This window comes from Gouania willdenowi, chromosome 15 (assembly GCF_900634775.1).
Source record: "Gouania willdenowi chromosome 15, fGouWil2.1, whole genome shotgun sequence".
NCBI classification, from domain to species: Eukaryota; Metazoa; Chordata; class Actinopteri; order Blenniiformes; family Gobiesocidae; genus Gouania; species Gouania willdenowi.
This window is the reverse complement of record NC_041058.1, coordinates 24679536-24691648: the sequence shown is the minus strand read 5'-3', so window position 1 is coordinate 24691648 and position 12113 is coordinate 24679536. Positions and strand designations below refer to the sequence as shown.

At 38.9% G+C, this 12113-nt stretch overlaps 1 protein-coding gene across 11 annotated transcripts in view; it reads left to right on the top strand.

Moving 5' to 3' along the window:
- Nucleotides 1-271: 271 nt before the first annotated feature.
- sorbs1 (sorbin and SH3 domain containing 1) overlaps nt 272-12113 on the top strand; it is a 56496-nt gene continuing 44654 nt past the window's right edge. For 6 of the 11 annotated variants that reach the window (XM_028469630.1, XM_028469628.1, XM_028469629.1 and 3 more), the window contains exon 1: nt 276-385. The gene's annotated coding sequence lies outside the window, so the exon portion shown is untranslated. Of the gene's footprint in view, nt 386-7536; nt 7639-12113 lie in introns of those variants that run through there. The other 5 variants (XM_028469637.1, XM_028469636.1, XM_028469632.1 and 2 more) reach the window with 4 other exon arrangements.

Below are 12113 nucleotides of genomic sequence, written 5' to 3'. Positions count from 1 at the left end.
GATCGTTTTCGTGGCGCCTAAATCTGTCCAATCAGTGCACCCTCTCTCTAGCTCCGCCTCTGCTTTTAAGGTAATTGGCATGTTTTTATCTTTGAAACATCCAATTTGGGTCTCAATAATTTTTTTATTTATTCATTTATTTTTAGCCTGGTGGGGGGTTGATGGGTTATATTAATGTGGGTGTTTCTATTTGGATTTCCTGGGCAGCAGCTGACACCCTCTCCTCCTCCTCCTCCTCCTCCTCCTGGTGCTGCGGCGTTGACGCAGCTGGAGCGAAGCACTGACGGCAGCAGCAGCAGCAGTAGTAGCAGTAGTAACAGCAGCAGTAGCAGCAGTAACAGCAGTAGTAACAGCTGCATTAACGCTGGAGGACCAACACACAGAGGTAAGACAGCCTGCGGCTCCATGTGTTTGTGGTTACACTTCCTTTAACCACTTACCTCAGCATTCTGCTCCTTTTAATAACACCTTAACCGCTCTTTACTCGTTTCTTATGGTCCTGCTGTTAGAATAAGTGGAGCTCTATTATTGCTGTAAAGTGGTGGTGGTGGTGGTGGTGGACACTATTGTGCTGTTGTGCACCAGGACAGTGGCTGCAGGCTCTGGGACGCTTGGTGCAGTAAAGAAGGACCCACTAGTTCCCTATATGATATGTGCTACACTGCTTTAATTCATACAGGTCAGCTGAAACTACACCTGTCATCAATTTATTTTATTTATTTATATTTTATTTTTTTGTTTATTTAGAGAGGACAGTGCACATTATTGAACACCATCTGTAGTAGTCCTCATACATTTAAGACAATGACGATAAAAGATGTAGACATGGATATAATATACACACAGACATGGAAATGGTAGAAACATTATTTACAACCAACAGATGCAATTTCCTTATTGATATAAAAACTTCTACAGATGATCACATGACTGATTTGCTTTTAACCATTTTCTCTGAAAAGGTGGAACACTCAGTATATGAGATATAATCTGTGCAGATTTGATAATACCTGCATCAGTGCAACATTTCACTTCAGTGCCTTCAATGTAGATGCTGGGCATCATCAGAGCACAGGTTGATGAAGTCCACATGCAGTATCAGGACCACACACCCATAGGAAAGCACGTTGTTCTCCAGGTGTCTCTATGACAGGACCCCAGTGGAGCTTCTGCCCTGCAGCTCCAGCTGGATCTGAAGTCACCTGTCAGCAGCAGTGTTGTGTAACTGCACAGCAGTAATAGTGCAGGTCTGAGTTTTTATTGACAAAGGGACCGGAACGGGAACTATACAAACAAGTCGACACAAAGACTCACAATGAAGTGCCTGTGACATCAAACACCTGTGACATGTACTCAAAATCAACACAACAGTGGTAATCTCAGACTCGCAAATGTTTACAATGAAACAAAATGTGTTCATATGAATTTAAAAGAAGCCTTTTGTCATGCTAAATGCCCAGTGCTTATCCTACAATGAAAACAACGTACCAATACTTTTTAAATTACCGGTGTTTGACCTGTCTGTAACAGAGAAACACTCAGAACAGGATATGTGGCTGATGTTTTATGTCTTAAACAAAAACTGTCTCTCAGGAGAACAAAACCTGTTTGTAAGTAAGTCGTAAACGACCGTGGCCATGGGGCTCATTCTTTCTTTTAACATACTTGGGAACTCAAATGTATGTATACACAAAAATGGACATTATGTATTTTGATTACCGTGAATACATTGTTGCTTTACAAGGAAAGATTTGTGGGCTTGAGCCCCATTTTGTAGTACGTGCAAAGCTTGCATGTTCTCCCTTGACAAACGTAACTTAATCGCTATTGTTTTAACCAATTAGAAAGATTTTTTTTTTTTTTTTTTTACAAAAATTACATATTTTTGCCAAAATTTAAATTATGTGTTGAGTGTTTTAGGCGAAATCCAGAAGTTCTTCTCATCCGTCTGCATTTTTACTACAGATTTCTCTCCAAGGCATTGGCGTAACATGAGGCAAAACAAGCGTGATTAAATATTAACCGCCCTGCAAATAATTAATCTTCTGCTTCAATGACAGAGGGGAAGCAACCCGCCCGATTTCTCCAAACACCTGTTTGCTCATATGGCCGACACATTCCAGAATAACCTTCTCTGGTCACGTGCAGCTGAACTGGACTGAGGCAGAGATAGGCAGTGCCTGCCCAGTGTTTACACACAGAGAACAGCTCAGTTGTTAGCTTTCACACATCCAGCACGTTGCTCAGCGTTGTCTGAGAATTAATGAGACTGAGTAGGTGTGCATGTTTGAAAAACATTTTTAAAAAAAATATTTTTTATGTTTAGAATGAGACGTTAAAATTTGTGTGCACATAGATCCATCAGTTGAACAGTTGAGGCATGTTATAGGACATAAACTGAGAGTAGAACGTTTGTTTACAATGTTTACTCACTTGAAACAGATTTTTTAAACTAAAGTTTATTGTATGAATTAGCCTTAGTACAAACAAGAATCACATTACAATGTTTACCCTAATGTGAAAGAAACTGTTATTTATTTATTTACGTATTATGAATTTGCCACATAGATTTCACCTATGAGCTTTACAGTAACATTTTGCTATGTTCCTGTATTTGCGATGCTAAGGTCTTTTTCCCATATTGAAGGGTACTGGAACTCAGTGTGTGCTGTGCACAAACTAAAGAATATTGATATGTCACCTGTTGTTCAGTAGTTACATAACGTATCAACATTTGTCTCACAGAAGCATATTTCTTTGAAAAACAAGTCTATTTTTCAGCCATTGTTCATGCTTACAGGCTTAATAGTGTTGCTGTTTATTAGCATGACATGGTCACTAGCTCCATAATGACACCTTTGGCAGAAACAGCCTTGTTTTCATCCGTGAGTAATCAATGGTTTCACATCAAGCCGGATGTTTCAGCCAGACACCAGGTTTCTGTTTTCACTTTGTGTTAATGTTACAACAGGTTGCCCGGCAACCCAACCCCCCTTGTCTGCTTTCCCCGTGTCCTGCCATTGGCTGAAGTGGACAGCCAAGTGAAGTGTCGTGCTTTGGGTTTTCAAGGTCTGAGGGACAAAACAGCCCCCGCTGCATCACAGACGCATGTAAACAAGGCAGTGAAAGGACAATTTACGCTTTGGTGATGGATTTCAGCTGCATTTCAGTGACGCCACCCACACCAAGCCTCCACCTTCTTCACCTGTGTTTAATATCAGCATTTGATGGAAACCAACACATTGTAGCTGCTGTCTTCATTCATCTTTCTCTTGATATTGATGTAAATCACATTTAAAAACTTTGGTATTTGCCACCATGAGCTGGTACAGACGGAGCAGACAGTTGTGCTTGTTGTTCGGTGTGGCAGGAGACGTCAGATAGGCATGAGGCGTTCCTGAAATAGAGCGATGATGGGGACCAGTTGGAGCCCAGCTGTGCGCTCATTTCACACAAGGATATCTTCATAGCTCTCAGAATTGCTGGATTATCACATTGCTGTTTATATGCATGTTTAGCCGCCATATCCTGTGACTCAATTATCAAGTACTTTGTTCCCATGGGTGCTCAGAAAGTTAATTTAGGAAACTCACTCAGAGCTTCCAAGCCTAGCATGAGTCAAAACATCCAGTTAAGATAAAGAATGAACTTCCATCAGACAATGGTTTTAAATTGTTCTCTCCAAGTGCAGACACCTCTTATCTAAGCAAGGAGGAATCTGCAGTGTAGCTGAGCTCATCACACAGCTATGGCATCATATAAACATCAGGGGCATTACAGTCGTGTTCCAGAATTAAAAGCTGACCATGAGTTTCGTCTGTTGGTATTTCTCAGAATATTACTTTTTATATCTTTGGAGTTGTCTTTTCTCTCCAACTACAGCAAACCCTCTAAAGGTTCCCTAAATGCATCACAAAGCCATTTAGATATTCAGGTCAGTGTTTATCCTGCCTTCGAGGCCTCATGTGATCCAAGTTTTCTCCCTCTTGGAGTGTTGCCTGAAGGGCTTGCTGATGTGTCGCCCTGGGTAAACTGTCAACTCACGGATATTCTTATTATGCAGGCTCTAAAAGTTTAGCAGGCACGCTATATGCTTCTTGGCTGAAAACCTCAACAAGCAGTGTTGTCCATGCAGCCAACCTGTGTCTTCCCCAGGACCGTCACACATACGGGCCAAGTGTTCCCAGTCCGGCGGACTTGGCTGTGTTTTGTCCTGTCTGGGTCTGTTATGGTCTCTTGATCCTGAGTGTGCCTATGTACTACAGGGACTCATCTCATGTTTCTGAATATTATTTTTGTTTTCCCTCATCTCACCTAAAAATAAATGTCCTTTCCCATTGTGGAAATAACATATTTCTGGTATCCTTAAAATAATCACAAAGAATCAACCTAGTCCTGGTATTTGATGGCCAGTTTGAATTATGGCCTTTATTCTGTTTTTGGGATGGATGGATGATGGATGGACGGATATCTTGTTTTTGTCATTTGACAATCTCAGACATTGATTGACAGCATGAGTTCAAGGAGGTGAAACAGATACGAAATTACCGTACAAGCCTGATATTAGCTTAGCTAAGATCCTCAGCTTGGTGGTTGAGTGAGGAAAATCATTATTTGTTTCAATTATCAATATAATATAACAATGGACAAGAATGGATAGCTTTCCAGTATTGCTTATATATTTGAAATCTGTAGAATGACTGGCAGAAACATCAATAAAAATATGGTGGCACATCGATGGGATGGTCATCCATCTCATCAGAATGCACCGAATATGTGGTGGTCGAATATATTCAACCGAATATTACAAAATAAAAGTCACATTCGGCTTTCGGTTTAGTGAGTTAAAAGCAAGGCCGAATAGTAGCGTTTGACGCAATCAAACAACATGCAGTGATTTTGGGTCGGAAAAGTGTGTGCGCGTTTCTGCAGGAGCAGCAGCAACACAGCCAGACTCTCTCCTTTCCACTTACCGCTCTCCGCCGTCCGTCGCCGAGTCCGTTGTTAGCGCTGTGAGCCACGAATCTGTAAACATCCCCATCGTTTCCTCTGTACACTACACCGGGTCTCGCTGCATAGGCTGGTGTAGCATTAGCACAGAGTGCTAACAGCCGATGTGTGTAAACAATGGGTCCGTGGCTCCAAGCAGTGACTCCCAACACGATCAACAGCAGAAAAAGCATTTACATATATTTTTATTTATTTATTCTAGGCTATTTATGCAATATTAAAAAAAAAATTGTGAAAAACGTAACAACCGCATTCAATATTCGGTATTCAGCCAAGTGTTTATATTTTATTCGGCTTTGGCCAAAAAATTTCATATTGATGCATCCCTATAATATAACAATGGACAAGAATGGATAGCTTTCCAGTATTGCTTATATATTTGAAATATGTAAAATGAAATATCCATAAAAATGTTGTGGCACATCGATAGAATGGTCATCCATCTCATCAGAATTTAACAATTTGTTTCTCTCTGTAGCAACACATGGAAATAGGGTTGGGGTGTTAAAGCATTGGTGTAAACTGATATGGTCTTTATGTGATATTCAATTAGTGGAGGTTTAGAAAATTCAAAAGCATAGAAGAAGTGGGTATCGACCCAGTTTGAGCACCATCATTATCGAAATGAATGTGTGATTGTCCCTCCGAGGCCTGTAATGACTGTAGTGTGTTAGTTACATACATTTCCTTTTATGCTGCAGTTGTTTGAAATGAACTTCAAATAGCTCTGATAAGGAATGTGTAGAATCCCAGGCTGCCGTCCAGTGTGGAGGCTGTTTATGGAAGAGACTTGGTCCAGGGGAGGGGTGGAGGGGTTTCTTCTCAATTAGGAGGATAAGCTGCTGCTCCCAGAGCGGCCCTTTCGAGCCATGTTTGGATCTGTTTGGTGGGATCTACACGCACGGCACTGGATAGCTTCTCCTCTTTCTGCCATTTGTTGACAAAGCAGAAGTCAAACGTTGTTATGTAACGGCCCCTTCTCTCCGCCCATGGTACGGCTGAGCGTGTGATGAGAGCTAACATAGTTTACCTTTAGCTACCTCTGTTTAACAGAGACTCTCATTGTCAAATATATCACAGCTAAACTTAGTAGTTCCATAAACTTGGTTAGCTTTAGTTGGTTCTTAACACAGAGAGTTTGAAGGCTTATTTTCGTCAGTGTTAGCCATGCTAAGTTAGCATGTCTTGCTATCGGAGATAGTCTTTTTCTGTCTCTTTGACATGGACTTTTGAGAGCAGTTGCTTGTAAAATGTCAGAAAAGCTTTGTTGGTCAAACAGTTGTATTTTTAGAGCAGCTTCAGTCGTATTTCGGCGTCACTTCTGACGTTTCCTGAGTTTCTGGGTAACTGTGGCTAGCCAAATACTTCCAAGAAACAAATCTGTAAACTGTAGGAACGATAAGATTTCTCTACCATTATAAATGATTATAACCAGTCCAACTTAAATCCCACCTGTAAAATATTGGCCATTCCTGGTTATTCAATGTAATTAGCTAAATTGTGAAACGCTTCTCAAATCGCCTAATCCTCAAAAAATAATTGTCAATTACCGGTAAATGACACCTTAATAAATACTTCAAAAATAAACTATATTCTATTTTAGAATGGAGCTCATCACTGGACTTGCTAAGGCTGTGCAGACTCTGGGTACCTCACAATACGATACAATACGATACGCAATACAAGGCTCACGATAATGATTATCTCACAATATGACAATACTGCAATTATCAATATATTGGTCAGAAATGACATAACAAGAAAAACGAATGATTAAGTGAAAAAATCCAAATTTTATGTTATAAATAAACAAATTGAAAAAGTGTCCTATGAACAGTGACACTATTTTAGTGCAACATTTCTGTAAATAAGTATCTCCAATAGTGCTTTATGTAAACAAATAATAGGGTTTTTCTTATATCAGTGACACCAGTATCGTGCAATATTCCAGTAAAAAATATATTGGTTCCTTCAACAAACAGTGACAAAATTTCTGTGAAGACGTACCTGCACATTTTAGTGAAAAAGCAAGATATAATTAATTATTTTTTAAATCGATAATTAGCGCGAGCATATCGAAAAATATTGCGATATATCGCCGTATCGAGATATTGTCACAGTCCTAATCTACAGCCTTAGCAAGTCACTCTGTGTACTAACCAAGTACCGTTACCTTGTGTGTTTGAGTCAATTTGAAGTCAAACAGTATTTCATTCAGCATTGTTTTTGTCCATTTTGAAATATTTGCCCATATAATTGGTCTCTGATGTATAGGAGGTTCTCACTTTCATGTAGTGTTTAAGATGGGGTATCTTTGAGTTCCCCACACATTAGCACCATTCTCCAGGAGCCTATCTATCTGTAACCCACACTCCTTCATGAGCATTTAGATGGTGGTGGGGGGGTATTTTATATGTTGAGTGGGTGCTACATTCCCGTGTGGCATGTGGTGACAGGTCCATCTGGACACGCCTGTTGTCAAAAAGAAACAGACCCCCTACTTAGCGAGGGTCAAGGTCAAAGCTGGGATCGTCCCGCCCAGACTAGAGACCTCAAAGCTCAGACACTCAGCCTCTGTGGCTTCAGAACAACATGGTGCGCATAGACTACGGACACATCATCCAATAGGTAACGTATGTGTCTGGCTTTGTGGTGATGCTTCGGACAGCTTATGCCTTATGGGAGTTACTTGTTTTTGGAAGGGAATTTTACTCGCGCTCAGAGGACAGTGGGACGTTAGTGAATCCTACTGTACGTGTCAGTCAGTGACGGAGCTGACAGATGCACAGGGACGAATCATTCAGCACGTCGCTGCTTCTAAGTAAAAGGTAGAGCAAAACTAAAAGGCTGTTATGTTTTGGACTTTCATCAACTTTTATATATAAATTCCCCAAGTTTTGCATATTTTAAAAAGTAACTTATATTCTGTCTTAATTGATTTACTTAATAATTTAATAGTATTTTGTGACGTATTTTCACTGATATTTGTATGAATATTTGAAAAATTACTGTGTATTTTTTGAAAAGATGGGCAAATAAAATAGCATTGCATGCTTTGTTTTTGCAGGCATTGTAGTTAAATGTACAAGTTTAAACCACATATGATATTTTTTAGTTTGTAATTTTTTCATTTATTTTTTAATCCAAACATTTGAAATCATTATAAAAATGACATTCTGCCTCCTCAGATATTGTTTCTTGTGATTTATCATCATCAACAGACCAACACAGCCTAGAAAATGTAAAACAGTGACAGTTTAATCATAGTCCCAGTTTTTGGAGGGAAAACTCAATGAAATTCCACTTCACATGAATGTATTGCTTATATGGCCTCTAAGCCATGATAGATTCTTCCTTTCTGGTAATATTGGTTGATTTGAAAAAGAAATCTAACATTTTCTTTTCTTTTTGGCATTGGCTCAAACATTCCTCCTGGTTGTCTTCAAGCTTCCATCATAGCTGCTGTTGTATCCACAGGCTGTATGGATGGTGCTGTTTGCTTGGCTGTGCTGAGAGGCATCGCTTCCTAAAAAGGCCATTGCTAATCTCCGTGCTCGTGTGTTTATACAGTCAACCCAACACTGCACGTTGTCATCAGCTCTTAATCTTTCACGTGCAAGCAGTCCACATCTATCCTCCTGCTGTATATTCTCCATCTTTGGGTTCATCCAGGGATACGGCTAGAGTGCTCTTTAAAGGAATTTTCTGTTAATGGTCTGGGAGAGGAGATCACAGTCACATCTGGTCTCTGGGATGTAGGGAGTTTATTAGTGAATGATGAGAACGTGTATGAATAAATAGTTTGTGCTGCACTGGGGGCTGCTCGACTTTTAAAAAGCTTTTTCCGTGCTTTCCTTGGAGAGTTGTTTGGGATCACTTCCACTTTCCTCTCATCTATTTAGGGCCCATTTGTTGAGATATTCAGATGCAACATCCGTCCTCTGTCGGTTCTGTGGCTCCCCTTTTCTGCCCTTTGTAAACACTGTGTGCACAGTGCACGCTACCCAACTACTGAAACTAATGGTGAAACCTACATGTGTCTTCAGACTGACACTGCAGGATGGAGAAATACAATGTGCATTGTTCACAGTTTCTGCCATGACAGCTATTTGTTAGCCCACTAATAAAAACAGCACTGTTTATCTGTGTTGGCCATGTCAGTACACAAGTAACTCTCGTGACTTTGTGTCTTTGTGTTCTCTGGGTGGTTGTGGTTGACTGCACAAAGGGAGATGTTTTGTGGCTACTTGTTTGTTCTCACTCAGGTTTCTGAACGGAAATTAGTTGAATTTTCTTTTTCTTCAAAGTGATTCAGTGGTTTGCACTACTGGTTCACAAAAAAACCTCTGCTTTGTTTTCTTTGATTACTCCTGCTGGCCTAAAACATGTATAATGAGGATGATTGGAGTATTTAGTAGGGGTGTGAAAAAAAATCAATTCCATATATATATATATTTGTGTATTTGTGCAATATTTCAGTGGCGGTTACAATGCTTTGAGTGTCTTCAGATCAGTGCTTAAACTGATACAATAGGATGAATTAGTTTTTTCTTATTTTTGTGCATTGTCAGTAACTCCGAGTGCTTTATCCTTAATGTTCTCACTTACAGTTGTTACAATGTCGTCATTATGTTGTCATGGTTACTATGAGACTTCTACACAGTAGTTTCAGTGAAAAGAAACTTGTTGCACTTTATTTTATGATGGCAGTGTGTAACACTGTATTTTCTTTTTTCAGTGAAAATGTGCAAATAATAATAAATAGGATGTTTTGAAGTAAATAGTTTTGACTCAGTTTGTACTCTGAATGATCAATATCTTCTGATGAACATATACAGCAACTTGATTTTTCATCTCTACGTTTAATTTTGATATTAACTGGGTAAAATATTACAATATTATCGCGACATATCATGATATATTGCAATAATATTGTTTCGTGACCCACATATCACGATACATATCGTATTGCAACATCCTTGCCAATACTCACCCCTAGTATTTAGTGCGAGTGGATTCATCTGTGTTTGTTAAACTCTAAACAGATTGGCACCCTGTCTTTCTCCAATGTGAACTGGGATTTGGTTATTTATGTTGGGACTTGGGGTTTGTAAACATTGTGACGTATTTTGTTGGGCGGGGCTTATCCTCAGCGATTCTCAACAGGTGGGTCGGGACCCAAAATTGGGTGGCGGATCTGTACTGGGTGGGTCGCGGAAAGCTGGCCAAAAAAAAAAAAACTTAATTTCTGTCATGTGTGACTTGTGTTTTATTTTGAAAGAAACTCATGTTGCACAGCAAAATATATAGATTTATGTTTTTAAAAAGATTATATATGCGTGTTTTCAACAGCTATCTTTGAAAAAAAATAAATTTGGTCGGTTGAATTGAAAAAAAAAAAAAAAAAAGTGGGTCGCGATTGGATGACCAAGGCAAAATGTGGGTCCCAGGGTGAGAACCCCTGCACTAGATGACTTACCCGTGCTGTTAGACAATGGGGAGCGACGTAGCAGCGTTGGCGGCCATCTTACCTCAGACAGCTCATCCAGGTCCCTCTTGAGGGACCTTTTTCAAGGTCCCTCTTGAAAAAGAAATTTCAATGAGGCTTTTATCTGGTTAAATAAAGGATAGAATAATAATAATAATAATAATAATAATAATAATAATAATAATAATATCGATGTCAATGGTGCATGTACTATTTAATTAACCCTACCTTGCTCAATTTTCAACCAGTTTTCAAAGGACAAGCGGCAATTTCAACTTGTACAAGCATCCTATGTCATACCTATGTATAATAAGGTTAAGGCAAACCGTTTGTAAATCCCTCAATATTTCATTGAGTTAAGGGTATTTTTGTTTAAGCTGATCACTGACCTTCCAACAGTTACCGTAGAACGCGTCAGAATGTCAGAACGTCAGTTGTCTGAGGTAAGATGGCCGCCGTTGAGCTACGCTTGCGTCATCGAGTGTTTATAAATAATCTATGCTTTAGCCAATGGCATTTCCTGTTTTTGCCTCCAGCCACGTCATTCATGACGTGGGCCATTAAGGGGTCTATTGGACTGGTAGTTAATCTGTGCATGCATTAGCAAATGTAATAAATCAGGAAACTAGTGTCTGACTCAGGGTTAGGAGGGTTTAAAGAACGCTGATATTTTCTCTGCTTTTCATTTGGTTGACATGAAACGGTTTCTGGCGTGCCCTCTAACGTTTTTCTCAAATGTGGGGTACGCGATGGCACTAAAGGGGATACCGGAGAGAGGGAGAGATTGGAAAAGTTAACAAATGAAAAGCATAAACATATGTGGTTTTAGATAAAAATTTAGATTTATTTATTTATTTATTTATTTATTTATTTATTTATTTATTTATTTATTTAAATTCAAATTTGCAAAAATAAAAATCGTTTTTATCTACAAATTTGATTAATCAATTAAATCGATTTTTTTGCCCAGCCCTAACTGGTGATAAAATGATAAAACTATAGGAATAAATCTATTCAGGAGGCACTAAATACTGTTTCATTACACTTATTTACAACATGAGATGCTTTAAAATGTTTGTTATCACTCATTATTCCATCATTATGCTCTATAGTCGTTTTTTTCACAGTATTCTGAGCAAAATGTTGGAGTCGTACAAAGGGGGTACTTGAGCCAAATAAGTTTGAGAACCACTGTCTAACTCATAGTGGTGTAAATCACCAGTTTCATTCCAATACGATGCGATATTGATTATCAGAACAACGATTCAATATTTGCTGATGTCACAAAGCCTGCCACGATACGATTTTGATTTGATTCCATTTAGAGGCCTGTGATTGATATCAGACAATAATCTGGGTTTTTTTTTATATTAAAGTATAAAAACACAATATTGATACATTTTCAGAATGTTATTGCCTGTTTAAGATATTTACATGAAAAACATTCTTTGAAAAACATTTTTTCTCACCGACTAGGAAGGCAAAATGGTGATGGATATCGATGTTTATACTTTAGATCGATTTGACTAAATTGTTGATCAAACAATCGATTAATCTTTACACCCCTACTAACGCTAGGAAACTTCTAGCTTCAGATATCTTTAATTAATGTTTC